Here is a 13,163-nt window from a genome sequence, read left to right as displayed (position 1 = left end):
TGCACAGGATGGGCACACTGCTGTATCAAGAGTGGGGCAGTGGCCGGGCGCGGTGGCTCAAGCCTGTAATCCCAGCACTTTGGGAGGCCGAGACGGGCAGATCACGAGGTCAGGAGATCGAGACCATCCTGGCTAACACGGTGAAACCCCGTCTCTACTAAAAAAATACAAAAAACTAGCCGGGCGAGGTGGCGGGCGCCTGTAGTCCCAGCTACTTGGGAGGCTGAGGCAGGAGAATGGCGTAAACCCGGGAGGCGGAGCTTGCAGTGAGCTGAGATCCGGCCACTGCACTCCAGCCCGGGCGACAGAGCGAGACTCCATCTCAAAAAAAAAAAAAAAAAAAAAAAAAGAGTGGGGCATAGGTGTGACAGCAATGGTCTCTCGTGCTGAGGCTGCTGGGGAGCAGCAGAGGACTAGGCACTGGGAAAGGGCTGAGGCCCCCTCTGCTCTCCCAGGCCCGGGTCTGTTCACACTGGCAACCATGTTAGAGTTGGTAGTTTCTAGAAATTTCTGCAATTATGCACCGCATAAAACGTCTCACATCCTCTCTCGTGCCTTTTAAAGTGAAGCAATACTGATTCCTGGGACCTGTTCTGACTCTCTCAGGCCATGCCCGGAGCTGCGAAGTGGAGATGAGAACAGAGATGGGGAGACCATGGCTGCGCGGAAGTCTTTATTTTTCCTGGGTGGGGAGCAGGATACACAGCCACACTGCAGTCACTTAGCTTGTAAAAATATCTCAATAAATAAAACAAACAAGCAACATATACACTGAACAGAGAATATTTTTTTTTAAATGGCTAGCCGAGCAAATCATGGAGAAAGAAAAAGAATAGCGGCATGAAAATAAGAATTCCAGGCTGACTTGAAACAATCATGCAGAGGCTCGGGGGAGGGGAAGGAACTCGGGGGTCCTCTTCTGAGAGCCTTGGTCCAGTTTCAACAGAATTGTACAATAATGCATTTCTGTTTTATTAAAAAAATAGACATTAAAAAAGGCACTTAGAGGGAAATACAAATTCAAAATCCAAATCCTCGTAAATGTGTTCCTGAATCTAGACATTTTCAGAAAGAATAAGCCTCCCCCAAAACATAAGACCCAGAAGAAAAATCCCAACAGAGACAAGATGACCATGACAACATCACCAGCAAGAGGGCTGGGAGTGCCCTTCCTATGTGGGGACCGTCCTGGGGGAGGACGGGAGCCCGGGTCTTCTGTCCGATGTCACTGCTGTCCCCTCTCTCGACGCTGGTGGAGGGCAGAGGTGAGGGCCTCCTGAGGTTGTTCAGGTTTCAGAAGTTACAGACTCGAATGCATCCCAATTCCACTTGCGCTGCCGACGCGACGGACAGCCTGGAAGATAAGGAAGGGAGACGGTGAGATAAGGCCGCCTCGCTCGGCATCCTGCAGGATTGTCCTGAGACCGTCCGTCCCAAGGCTGGGTGGGACGGGACACGGGGCAGGCCCTGAGAGAGCTGGCTCTGTTCTACTCAACGCTCCTCCCAAAAGACACGGGACAGGTGACTGCTACGGGGCCAGCCCAAGCTTCTGCAACCCCTGCCCCCAGGGCCAGGCCAAGCCCAGAGCACCCTTTCCCACCCCCCAGGGCCCTTTCCTGCCCCCGAGTGCACTCTCTCTCACACTCACCGCCCCTAGGCCTCTCCCTGGCCAGTGCTCGGCATGGCCGTGAATGCTGTCTGGCTGTGGGTGAGCCCCTCAGAACAGGCTGCCTGGGGACAAGATGTGCACACTGGCCCTATCCAGGCCTGAGGGAGCTGTGGGGTTTTGGGCAGCAGAGGGCTGTGTTTCAGGAGGACGACGCAGAGAAATGGGTCAGCCGCTGGGGGGAGCTCTCTACGGCGGATTCTTGCTTTAAAATTTGTGCTTTTGACACAGATTCACAGGAAGTTGCAAAAACAACATAGAGATGTCCCATGTGCCTTTCATGCAGCTTCCACACCCACAAACACACCCCACCCCCACATACACACACACACACCCCACACAAACATACCACACACTACACACACCACGCAAACATACCACACACTACCATACACCCCACACTGCACATACACACCACATACGCATACCACACACACAAACACACCACACTGCCACGTATACACACAAACACACTACACACACCACACACACTATACACACCACGTAAACATACCACACACTACCATACACCCCACACTGCACATACACACCACATACACATACCACACACACGAACACACCACACTGCCACGTACACACACACTACACACACGACACACCACACTATGCACACCACATGCCACACAAACACACCACACCCGCACATACAAACACACACCACATACACCACACACCACACAAACATACCGCATACTACACACACACCCCACACTGTACATACACACCACATACACATACCACACACACAAACACACCACACTGCCACGTACACACACACACTACACACACCACACACACTATACATACCATGCAAACATACCACACACTACCATACACCCCACACTGTACATACCCACCACATACACATACCACACACACAAACACACCACACAACCACGTACACACACAAACACACTACACACACCACACACCACACTACACACACCACACACCACACAAACACACCACACCCCCACATACACACACACACCACACACACCCCGCACTGTACATACACACCACATACACACACACAAACACACCACACCCCGACATACACACAAACACATCACATACACCACACATCGCACACTACACACCCACCCTACACTGTACATACACACCACATACACACGCAAACACATACCACACACACAAACACACCACACCCCCACATGCACACACAAACACATACCACACACCACAAACACACCGCATACTACACACACCCCACACACTGCACAAACATATTACATACATATCCACACAGACGATATACCACGTTATATACCACACATACAATGGTGTCACCATGTCACACCCAAGCATCTTACACCAGTAGACACCAACAGCTTATTCATATATCACTCGTGTGGGTGCGTGTGGTGTGTGTTTGTGTGTGGGGGGTTGTTGAGGGTGCGTGTGGTGTGGAGTATGTATATGTGGTATATAGTGTGCAGTGTACATGGTACATGTGTATGCATGTGGTATGTTTGTGTAGTGTGTGTAATGTGTGGTATGTTTGTGTGGTGTGTGGGCTATGTGGTTTGTGTGTGTATGTGGGGGTGTGGTGTGTTTGTGTGTGTGGTATGTGTTTGTGTGTGTATGTGGCGTCTATGTACAGTGTGAAGTGTGTGTGTAGGGTGTGATATGTGTGGTGTATGTGGTGTGTGTTTGTGTGGGGGGTTATGTGTGGTGTGGGATATGTATATGTGGTATATAGTGGGCAGTGTGTATGGTATGTTATCTATGTGTATGTGGTATGTCTGTGTGTGTGTTGTATGTTTTTATGGTGTGTGGTATATGTGGCGTGAGTTTGTGTGTGTATATGGGAGTGTGGTGTGCTTGTGTGTGTATGTAGTGTGTGGTATGTTTGTATGGTGTATGGTGTATGTGGTGTGTGTTTGTGTGTGTGTATGTGGGGGTGTGGTGTGTTTGTGTGGTATGTGTGTGTCTATGTGGTGTGTATGTGCAATGTGGGATGTGTGTGTAGTGTGTGGTTTGTGTGCCACGTGATGTGTGTTTGTGTGTGGTGGTGTATGTGGTGTGTGTTTGCATGTGGGGGTGTGGTGTGTTTGTGTGTGGTATGGGTGTGTATGTGGTGTGTATGTACAGTGTGGGGAGTGTGTGTAGTATGTGGTATATTTGTGTGGTGCATGGTGTGTGTTTATGTGTGTACGTGGGTATGTGGAGTGTGTGTGTTTTTGTGTGTGTATTGTGTGTTTGCGTGTGAGTGGCATATGTGTACTTCCTGCAGTTTCATCATGCGTGTTGTTTCCTGCACCCCCCACTGTGATCAAGACACACAATTCTTCCAGCCCCACAAGGTCCCCTCCTGCCACACAAATGACTTCCAAGCGCACTTGTGGGCCAATCCAACTGTGGGTGTGCCAGGCTCGGTGCAGCTCCAGGCTGCAACCTGCTGTCCCAAGCGCCTTGGAGGAAGAACCCACTCAGGCGCTACCCAGAGCCTTGTTCCCACCTGCAGGGGAAGGAGACCCAGGCAGGAGGAAAGTCCAGGTCCTCCAGGAAGCCGGGGTGGAGACCCCGACGCCGCACCGCCCTCTGTGCCCGCCAAGCTCAAAGAGAAGGTGCTGGGAGGTGGCCGGGGCCAGCGTCTGAGACCCAGGGTGCACAGGGATGTGGTGTCATAAGCCCAAGGTCTTGGGGCACTGCAGTGGGGCCCACAGGGCAGGGGATATACCACTGGCATCAGCCCTTGGTCGGGGGTGTGGCGAACACAGGTGGGCCCCGCGCCGCGCCCCAGGGCTGCTTCTGCCACACACCCAGGCCAGCCTGCAGCAGCCCCCAAGCTGTGTTGCTGTCCTGCCGGGTGACCTGAGCTCTAGCAAGGATCTCTGAAGATTCGCCCTGAGCCCCGGGACCTTTGCTGCCCACCACAGGGCCTGGCCCATGTTAGGACTCACTCCCATGCCCGTGGCACAAACATGAGAATAGCCAATTGACCGGCAGAGCTCGTGGGAGGCCAGTGTTCAGCGAGAATGTGTTCAGCGAGAATTATTAGAGAGCTCCCCTCAGCTAAGGGGCAAACCAGCGCGACAAGACCCTCCTCCCCGAGAGGGGCTGAGCGTGGTGGGAGGGGTGGGTGTCGGCCCAGAGGCAGGCATGGGCTCCCCAAGGCAGCCGCCAGGAGAGGGGCCACCATGAGGATTCTGCTGCAGGGAAGGAGGTCCAGGGAGGCCCCAGGCACTGGGGACAGGATGTGGAAGCCACATGTGGAAGCTGGAGGAACGTGTGATGTGGTGCTCGGTGACATCGTGTGTCTGCGTCTGTGAGTGTGCCCACTAATGTGAGAGCGTGTGAGTAGGAAAGAATATCCAGAAGTGTCAGTGTGTGTCCATGTGCAAGTTGTGTAAATTGCATGTATGAGTGTGTGCATCATGTAAGGTGGTCTGTGTGTGTGTCAGTGTGTGTGTGTGTGTCTCTGTGAGCATGTGCATCCATGAAGTCTGTGTGTCCCTGTGGGAGTGTCAGTGTGGACGTGTGTGTGTGTGTGCATCCGTGTGTGTGTGTTTCCCGTGGAAGTGATAGTGTGTATGTTTGTGAGTGTGTACATCCATGTGAGTGGGTCCGTGTATGTGTCTGTGTGTGTGTGTGTAAGCATGTCCATCCTGAGTGGGTCTGTGTGTGTCCCTGTGGGAGTGTCAGTGTGTAGGTGTGTCTCTGTGTGAGTGTATGCATCCGTGTGTGTGTGTTTCCCCGTGGCAGTGCTAATGTTCATGTTTGTGAGTGTGTACATCCATGTGAGTGGGTCCGTGTATGTGTGTGTGTGTTTGTGTAAGCATGTCCGTCCTCATGAGTGGGTCTGTGCGTGTCCCTGTGGGAGTGTCAGTGTGTAGGTGTGTCTCTGTGTGAGTGTGTGCATCCGTGTGTGTGTTTTCCCGTGGAAGTGCTAATGTGCATGTTTGTTTGTGTGTACATCCATGTGAGTGGGTCCGTTTGTCAGTGTGTGTGTGTATTTAAGCATGTACCTCCTCGTGAGTGGGTGTGTGTGTGTTCCCATGGGAGTGTCAGTGTGCATGTTTTTGTGTGGGTGTGTGCATCTGTGTGCGTGGGTCCGTGTGTGTCCCTGTGGGCGTGGGTGTCTGATGCTACACAGCAGTGTGTAAGGGGGATGTGTGGTTCTGCTCCTTCACCCCCAGCCCTCTCCCAACCCCAAGCCCCAGGCTTCACCCCAGCAGCCTATATCCTCAGAGAACTCCAGGAACATTTACTGAACCAAGGCAAGGGTCTGAAAAGGCCAAGACATATTTCCCCCGAAACCCATGCATACCCCCCCCCCCCCACACACACACACAACTTTTCAAAGTTCAGAGCACTCCAAATATTTAAGCCTTTTTTAAGTGGTCCTGGGCAGAAAGTCAAAGGCTGCTCTCTCTTGGAGAATGTGGTTGTAATTAGATAATTAATAAGGGGGGGGTAGAGAAAGCTAAATGGAAGCCTTCCTCAGTGGGAGGAAATAATTACCACAGCTTTTGATATATGAGCTGAACCAACCCTCCAAGGGGAAATACCGTATCATCCATGAAAAGCCAAAAATGACAGGGGCCGTCCCCTGGCCAGTGGTGGGTTTCAGGGTTTGCTTCACATGCCCGAGGGGACCCAGGCTCAGGCAGAAACGGGTGGCAGGTTCATTAGTCTTCTTGACCGAGAGCCTCCGGGCCTGGCCCCCTTGATGTCACCCTGACCCCAGCCATGTCTGCTGACATGGGCCGCGTTCTCTGCAACAAATGTAAAACATCTGGGGCTGGGGAGTGCCTCCTGCATACACAGGCCACCTGGAACTGTGTGCATGCGTCCTGCGTGCAGTTACCTCCCTGTATCTGCCTGCCTGGGCCAGGAGTGGGGGGGTGGGTGGAGCTGCAGAGCTGTGGCTGGACCAAGAGGGTGCCTCAGTTGTCTCTTCCACACCAGACCGGGCCCTAATGGGCAGGTGAAAGGCCCCATTCAACTCTATATCCCCAAGGTCTAACAAAGGGACAGAAGCATTAAGGAAAAAGCTAGGAGAGGCAGGGTGGGCCAAGGGAGACAGGTTTTACTCTAAGGCCATTTATCCATCTCCTCACCTGCTCACCCGTGCAGCCACCCAGCTACCTACTTCTTCCTTCCTTCCTTCCTTCCTTCGTTCTTTCCTTCCCGCCTTCCTTCCTTCTTTCTCTTTCTTTTCTTTCTTTTCTCTTCTTTTTCTTTCTTTCTCTTTCTCTTTCTTTCTTTCTCTTTCTTTTTCTTTCTTTCCTTCTTTTTCTTTCTTTCCTTTTCCTTCCTTCCTTCCATCTTTCCATCCATCCATTTATTCACTGATCCATTCACTGATCTACCACCCACCCTTCATTCCCTCCACCCATCCATTCATCTATCCATCCTTCCTTCCTTTTATCCATTTATCCTTTCACCAACTCATTCATTTTTCCCTTCCTTCCTTCCTTCTTCTTCCTTCCTTCTTCCTCCCTTCTATCTTTCCTCCCTTTCTTCCTTCCATTCCTGCAACATATTTGAGCATCTATCATTGCCAGGAATGCTGCTAGTTGTTGAAAAAGCTGAGATGAATCAGAGAAATCTAGCAGGGCAGAAGCATGTTTGTAAGCAACTAGAACACAGAGAAGACACGAATCAGTTTGTAAAGTGCAGGTAGACTCTACAGCAGAAAGGGAAGGGCAAAGTACCAGAGACACTGTTGGATGGTCAGAACCAGCATGGCAGGGAAGAAGGCTGAGGGGTGAGCACACATGTGAAATCTCCTCTAGTCAGACACACACACGAACACGCACACAGACACACGCACATACACCCAGCACACACATACCCCACATTACACACACCTCACATTAGACACACCTCACATTAGACACACACTACCTCAAACACACCTCACGTCACACACACTACATCACACATCCCACATCACACACACACCTCACATTAGACACACCCCACATCACACACACACTGTATCACACACACACCTCACATCACACACTACCTCAAGCATACCTCACCTCACACACACTACATCACACATCCCACATCACACACCTCACATTAGACACACACCACATCACACACACCTCACATCACACACACTACATCACACATCCCACTTCACACACACACCTCACATTAGACACACCTCACATTAGACACACCCCACATCACACACACACTGTATCACACACACACCTCACATCACACACTACCTCAAACATACCTCACCTCACACACACTACATCACACATCCCACATCATACACACATCATACACACACACCCCACATCACACACATCTCACATCACACACACACATCACACCTGCCCCACATCACACACACACACCACACACCTCACATCAAGCACATACCTCACATCACACATACACCCCACATCACACACACACCTCACATCACACACACCTCACATCATGCACACCTCACATCACACACACCCCCACCACACACCCCACACACTACATCACGCTCATACTCCACATCACACACCCACATCACACACTCTACATCACACACACACCCCACATCACACAGACATCACACACCTCACATCACACATGAACCCCACATCACACACACAGGCACACACCACACACACCCCACACTACATCCATACCTACATCACACCCCCCCACACCACACACACTCCACATCACATACAAACCCCACACCACACACATACATCACACACACTCCAATTCAAACAACCCCAACACCACACAACCCCTACACCACACACGCTACACCACACACACTACATCACACACACACCCCACATCACACACACTACATCACGCACAACTCACATTACACATGAACCCCACATCGCACACACACTCACACACCACACACACACACCCCACACGACATCCACACCTACATCACACACACCCCCCACACACTCCACATCACACACACACCTCACACCACACACATACATACCCCAATTCACATACATCCCATATCACACACATATCACACACACATACACCCTGATTAACACAAACCCCACACCACATCACACACACCACATCACACACACATACTCCACATCACACATACCCCATCTCTCTCACACACATACATTACATACACACACCATTACACACCCGAGGTTCCACCAGGGGACCCTGGAGGGGCAAAAGTGAGGATCAGGGCTCAGAATCTGGCCACAGAAACATGGGCTGTGACCACTGTCCACATCACGGAGCGGATGTCCAGGACATTCACTACCCTGAGCTTTCCCTGCCTTTCCTCAGCCCCTGGCATCACAGCAGAGGAGACTTTGCCTCCACAGGATCCTGGCATTGCCCAGTTCACGTGAAAGGGACTGCCACCTGGCAGTCTGCTCTCATCCCCACCTTCTCTCCCTCCCCCACCACACCCTCAACCCTGAGCTTCCAGATGCTCAGGGCTAGGGAACGTGCCAGGGTGAGATCACAGCAGAGTTCACAGACGTGGAGAAGTCCCAGCTGCCAGCCACCCCCATGGGTCTCAATGGGTCCTGGCCACCCCACAAGGCCAGTCCTCTCTTCTCCTGAGTGCCTGGTGGGCACAGTCCTTCAGTGGGGGCTCTCAGTCCCCTGCCGAGTCTGGACACAGCCTCCTGACCCCTCAGACACCCACCTCAGCCACCCCGAGTCGACCAGAGGTATGGAACCGCTCAGTGTGATCAGTGAGACCTGCCATCGGCGTGAGCACACAACAGATAAGGAGACACCTCAGGGACCCGAGGGCCACTCAGGGGCACCTGCAGGCTGAACACCTAGCAGAGGCCTCTGAACAGGGAGGCAGCCTCAGAGCAGCAGAATTCACCCTCCAAGGAGGGACCTGGATAAAACCAGAATTGTCTGCTTTAAAAAAAGGAACCATTAGGAAACAAAACAAGGACTGCTGGAAACGACAAAACAAATACAAGGAGAAGTTTAAAAAATTTTAAAAATGAAAAAAAACTAATAAATCAGAGACCACTCCTAGAAGTCTCCCAGCATGCTGAGCAAAAGGCAAAGAAAGCCGGGCACGGTGGCTCATGCCTGTAATCCCAACACCTTGGGAGGCCAAGGCGGGCGGATCACTTGAGGTCAGGAGTTTGAGACCAGCCTGGCCAACATGGTGAAACACTGTCTCTACTAAAAATACAAAAATTAGCCAGCATGGTTGGCATGCACCTGTAATCCCAGCTAATCCAGAGGCTGAGGCATGAGAACACTTGAACCCAGGAGGCAGAGGTTGCAGTGAGCCAAGATTGTGCCACTGTACTCCAGCCTGGGCAATGGAGCGAGACTCAAAAAAAAAAAAAAAAGTGAAGGAGAACGGATGGGGCAGAGGAACGTGTCTCAGGATTATCTTCAGATTATCAGGATAATCTTCAGATTAAAAGAGAACACCAAGTTCCAGGAAGGAAAACAAGAGGAGGGGCAACCCAGCTGAATCACGAAGAAATCTCTAGACTCTAAGAGTAGGGCAACCTCCTACGGCTTCCAGACCTAGACAGCCAGCAGACGTGTGCTGGCTTCCCACGAGCTCACCACCCCCACTCAGTGACACTCCCAGGATGTCCAGAGTGTTGGTGGAAAGAGCAGGGCAGCCCGGAAAGTCCATACCCAGTGAGTCCAGGGACCATGCGGGAGAGCGAGAGAAGCAGTACAGCCACAGAATGTGCACCGCTCAGCGGCTGCTTCTGGGAAATTCCCCTAGAAATGCCTTCCGTCCAAAGGAAAGGTATTCCTGGGGCTACTTTGTCTGCAAGTATGACAACAAATGACGGGCTAATCCCCCAGTGCAAAACAAACAAATAAGAATGTTGGGGAGAAGGAAACAGGCTGTAAGGAAAATCTTGAGAGACTCACGGTCAACTTGAGGCAGGAGTCCGGGGGGTGTACAACACCTAGAGCTGCCGGTCACACCGGGCACATCTGTAGGTCCCTGGTCACCCCAAGCTTCCGTTTGCCCAGTCACACAACGAATAAGGACAGCAGGAGCCAGACGGACACCAGGCAGTTGGATTCGTGAACTCACACTCTTAATTCTTATGCTGTCGGAGTTACCAAACTCACCCAAGGAAAGTAGGAAACCCAAATGTATCGATAACCATCAGGCACGTGGACCAGGTTACCAAAGGTCTGTATCTACGCCACAAAGAATAACAAACCCGCTTGTTTTATAAGAGAATTAAATAGAACTTTCTATGAACAGACAATTCCCATCTATATTAAACTATTCCAGAACCTAAAGATGAAGGACCACTTCCCATTTTATTATTTATATCTCTTTCTTTCTTTCTTTCTTTTTAAAGACTTTATTTTCTTAGAGTACTTCAGGTTCACAGCAAAATTAAGAGGATGGTCCAGAGATTTCCCATATACCCTCTGCTCCCACCCATATCCAGCATCCTCCATAAAAAGACGACACAGTTTGGACCCCTGACAGCATCAGAACCAAAGGCTAGAACGTTGCCGCCTGTGAATCTAAATACAAAAAATCCTAAGACATTAGCAAATCAAGTCAAATCAGGTATTTAAAGAATCAATTCCGGATGACTAAGAAGGGTTTATTTCAGGAATACAGAACGTTTACCATTCGGAAATCTGTGAAAGGAGGGACGGTGAGGGCATGCCGGGATGGGCACGGAGAGGGATGTTTGCAATTCCAAGGCTGGGTTTCCTGAGCCGTCCCTGAGACGGTCCCTGGAGCCTGGCCCCAGTCTGAAGCCCAGCTACCACTCTCTGTGGCGCAGCCTTGGGAAAGTGGCTTCACCTGTCTAGCTCTCAGTTTCCACCTCTGCAAAACACCTAAGGGGGGTCACAATAGGACGTGCTGCATTGGTGCTGTGAGGGCTCAATGAGCTACTTCACTGGAAAGGCTTGGCCTTGCCTGGTCTATGGTCAACATGCGTGTCACCAAAAGAACAGGAGCCCAAGAGGGCAAGGAGCTGTTTTCTTCCCCAACTGGGTCTAGAACAGCTCCTGGCACTTCATAGGTGCTCACTAAATATTTGTTGAAAGAGGGACTACAACGAAGAGACCAGAGAGAAACCAGCAGCTGAAGCCTTAGGGATACCGGGACCGTGCAGATCAAGCAGGTGGCTCCCGTGGCCGGTGGGCACATGGCTTGGCAGGCCAAGGCCAGGACCGGATAGATGATGGACAGGGCTGTAAATACCAACAGCAAAGAGGCCAGTAACACTGGGCCGCGCCAGGTTGGACACCGGAGGGCAGCAGGGCACAGATGGCAGCCTCTGCCCACCTTCTAACCCAGGCACATACTATGTAGGGGAGCAGTCATCGGTCACATTGCCCAACCACCACACAGTGCCAAGGGGCCCACCAGAAGCCAGCGCTGGAGCTGCCTGACCACAGGCTTCCAAATAACAAAGCTGCGGCTGAGTGAGCCTGGGCAGACAGAAAGACCACAAGACACAAGGACCAGGACCCTCTGCCAACTTCTCCCTGGGCCTCCCCTCCAGGGCTTTGCCCAGCCAGCCCCCACCCCAACGGAAGCCTCAAAGCCCTTAGCACAAGGGCACGATCTGGAAGGCTGGGCCGACATGGGTGCCTTCTCCCTACAGTGTCAGAGCACTCACCCCCGACTCAGGGGAGAGGAAGGAGAAAGTAAGGCCAGCCCCCCAGGGCAGCTGTGCCCAAGGAGCTCTCGCCCACACTGCGCCCACCCTGAACTGTGTCTCAGGAGGGGCTGGCGGGAACCTCCCTTTTGTACGAATCCAACAGACCCAAGCGACCTCTGCATCCACAACAGCCTCACGGGCATTCTAAGTTCTTGCTACCCAGAAGTTGGTCCCCCGACCAGCAATAGCACCATTCCCCGGGAGCTTTCAGAGACGTGGTCTCGGGCCTTGGAGCCTCAAAGTCAACATCTGCACTTTGGCAAAATCTCCAGTTCTTCTAAGACGTTTTTTGGGCAGAAAGACGAGGCTCAACCTATCCAGCCTTGTCATTCACCTCCCGTGACAATTCAGCCCTGCTGAGAGGGATCAGCTGAGGCTGGGCCATACTGTCACACAGCTGGTTAGAGGCAGGATGCTCCCTGCTCGGGGCTGACCCCATCCCCAGCACCCAGGCCCCGAGATTGCGTTCACCAGCTGCAGTTCCTCCGAAGGGCCCTGACACACCCTCTAGCCCTCTTGAGACAGTCTCAGGCAGGCAGGAGGGCCTGGGGGCAGGCCGGACACTCAGTGGACACAGCTGTGCACCCAGGCCGAGTCCAGCCCTGTGGACCATGCCTCAGTGATCACCCACCCAATGGGCAGGCATCAGGGTGCCAGCAGCAGGCCCCGTGGGGACTCTCGGGAGAGTCCCTCCTGCTCTGCCGAACGGTTTCCTTGTTCCATCTGGGTAAGGGTTCAAAGAGACCATTGGCCACCGAGGGCTGGACGGCTCCGGGGAGGCTCCCAGCTTGCTGCCAGTCCGGGCTGGGATGGGCAGTGCCAGCATGAAG

General features: G+C 52.3%; 1 protein-coding gene across 1 annotated transcript in view; it reads right to left on the bottom strand.

Moving 5' to 3' along the window:
• Positions 1-660: 660 nt before the first annotated feature.
• The window catches only part of TWIST2 (twist family bHLH transcription factor 2), a 62,071-nt gene continuing 49,568 nt past the window's right edge, over positions 661-13,163 (bottom strand). The window contains exon 2 of the mRNA XM_015111246.3: positions 661-1,354. The gene's annotated coding sequence lies outside the window, so the exon portion shown is untranslated. The remainder of the gene's footprint in view (positions 1,355-13,163) is intronic.

This window comes from Macaca mulatta, chromosome 12 (genome assembly GCF_049350105.2).
Source record: "Macaca mulatta isolate MMU2019108-1 chromosome 12, T2T-MMU8v2.0, whole genome shotgun sequence".
NCBI classification, from domain to species: domain Eukaryota; kingdom Metazoa; phylum Chordata; class Mammalia; order Primates; family Cercopithecidae; genus Macaca; species Macaca mulatta.
Note: the sequence above shows the minus strand (reverse complement) of the source record. Positions and strands in the feature narration are given on the sequence as shown.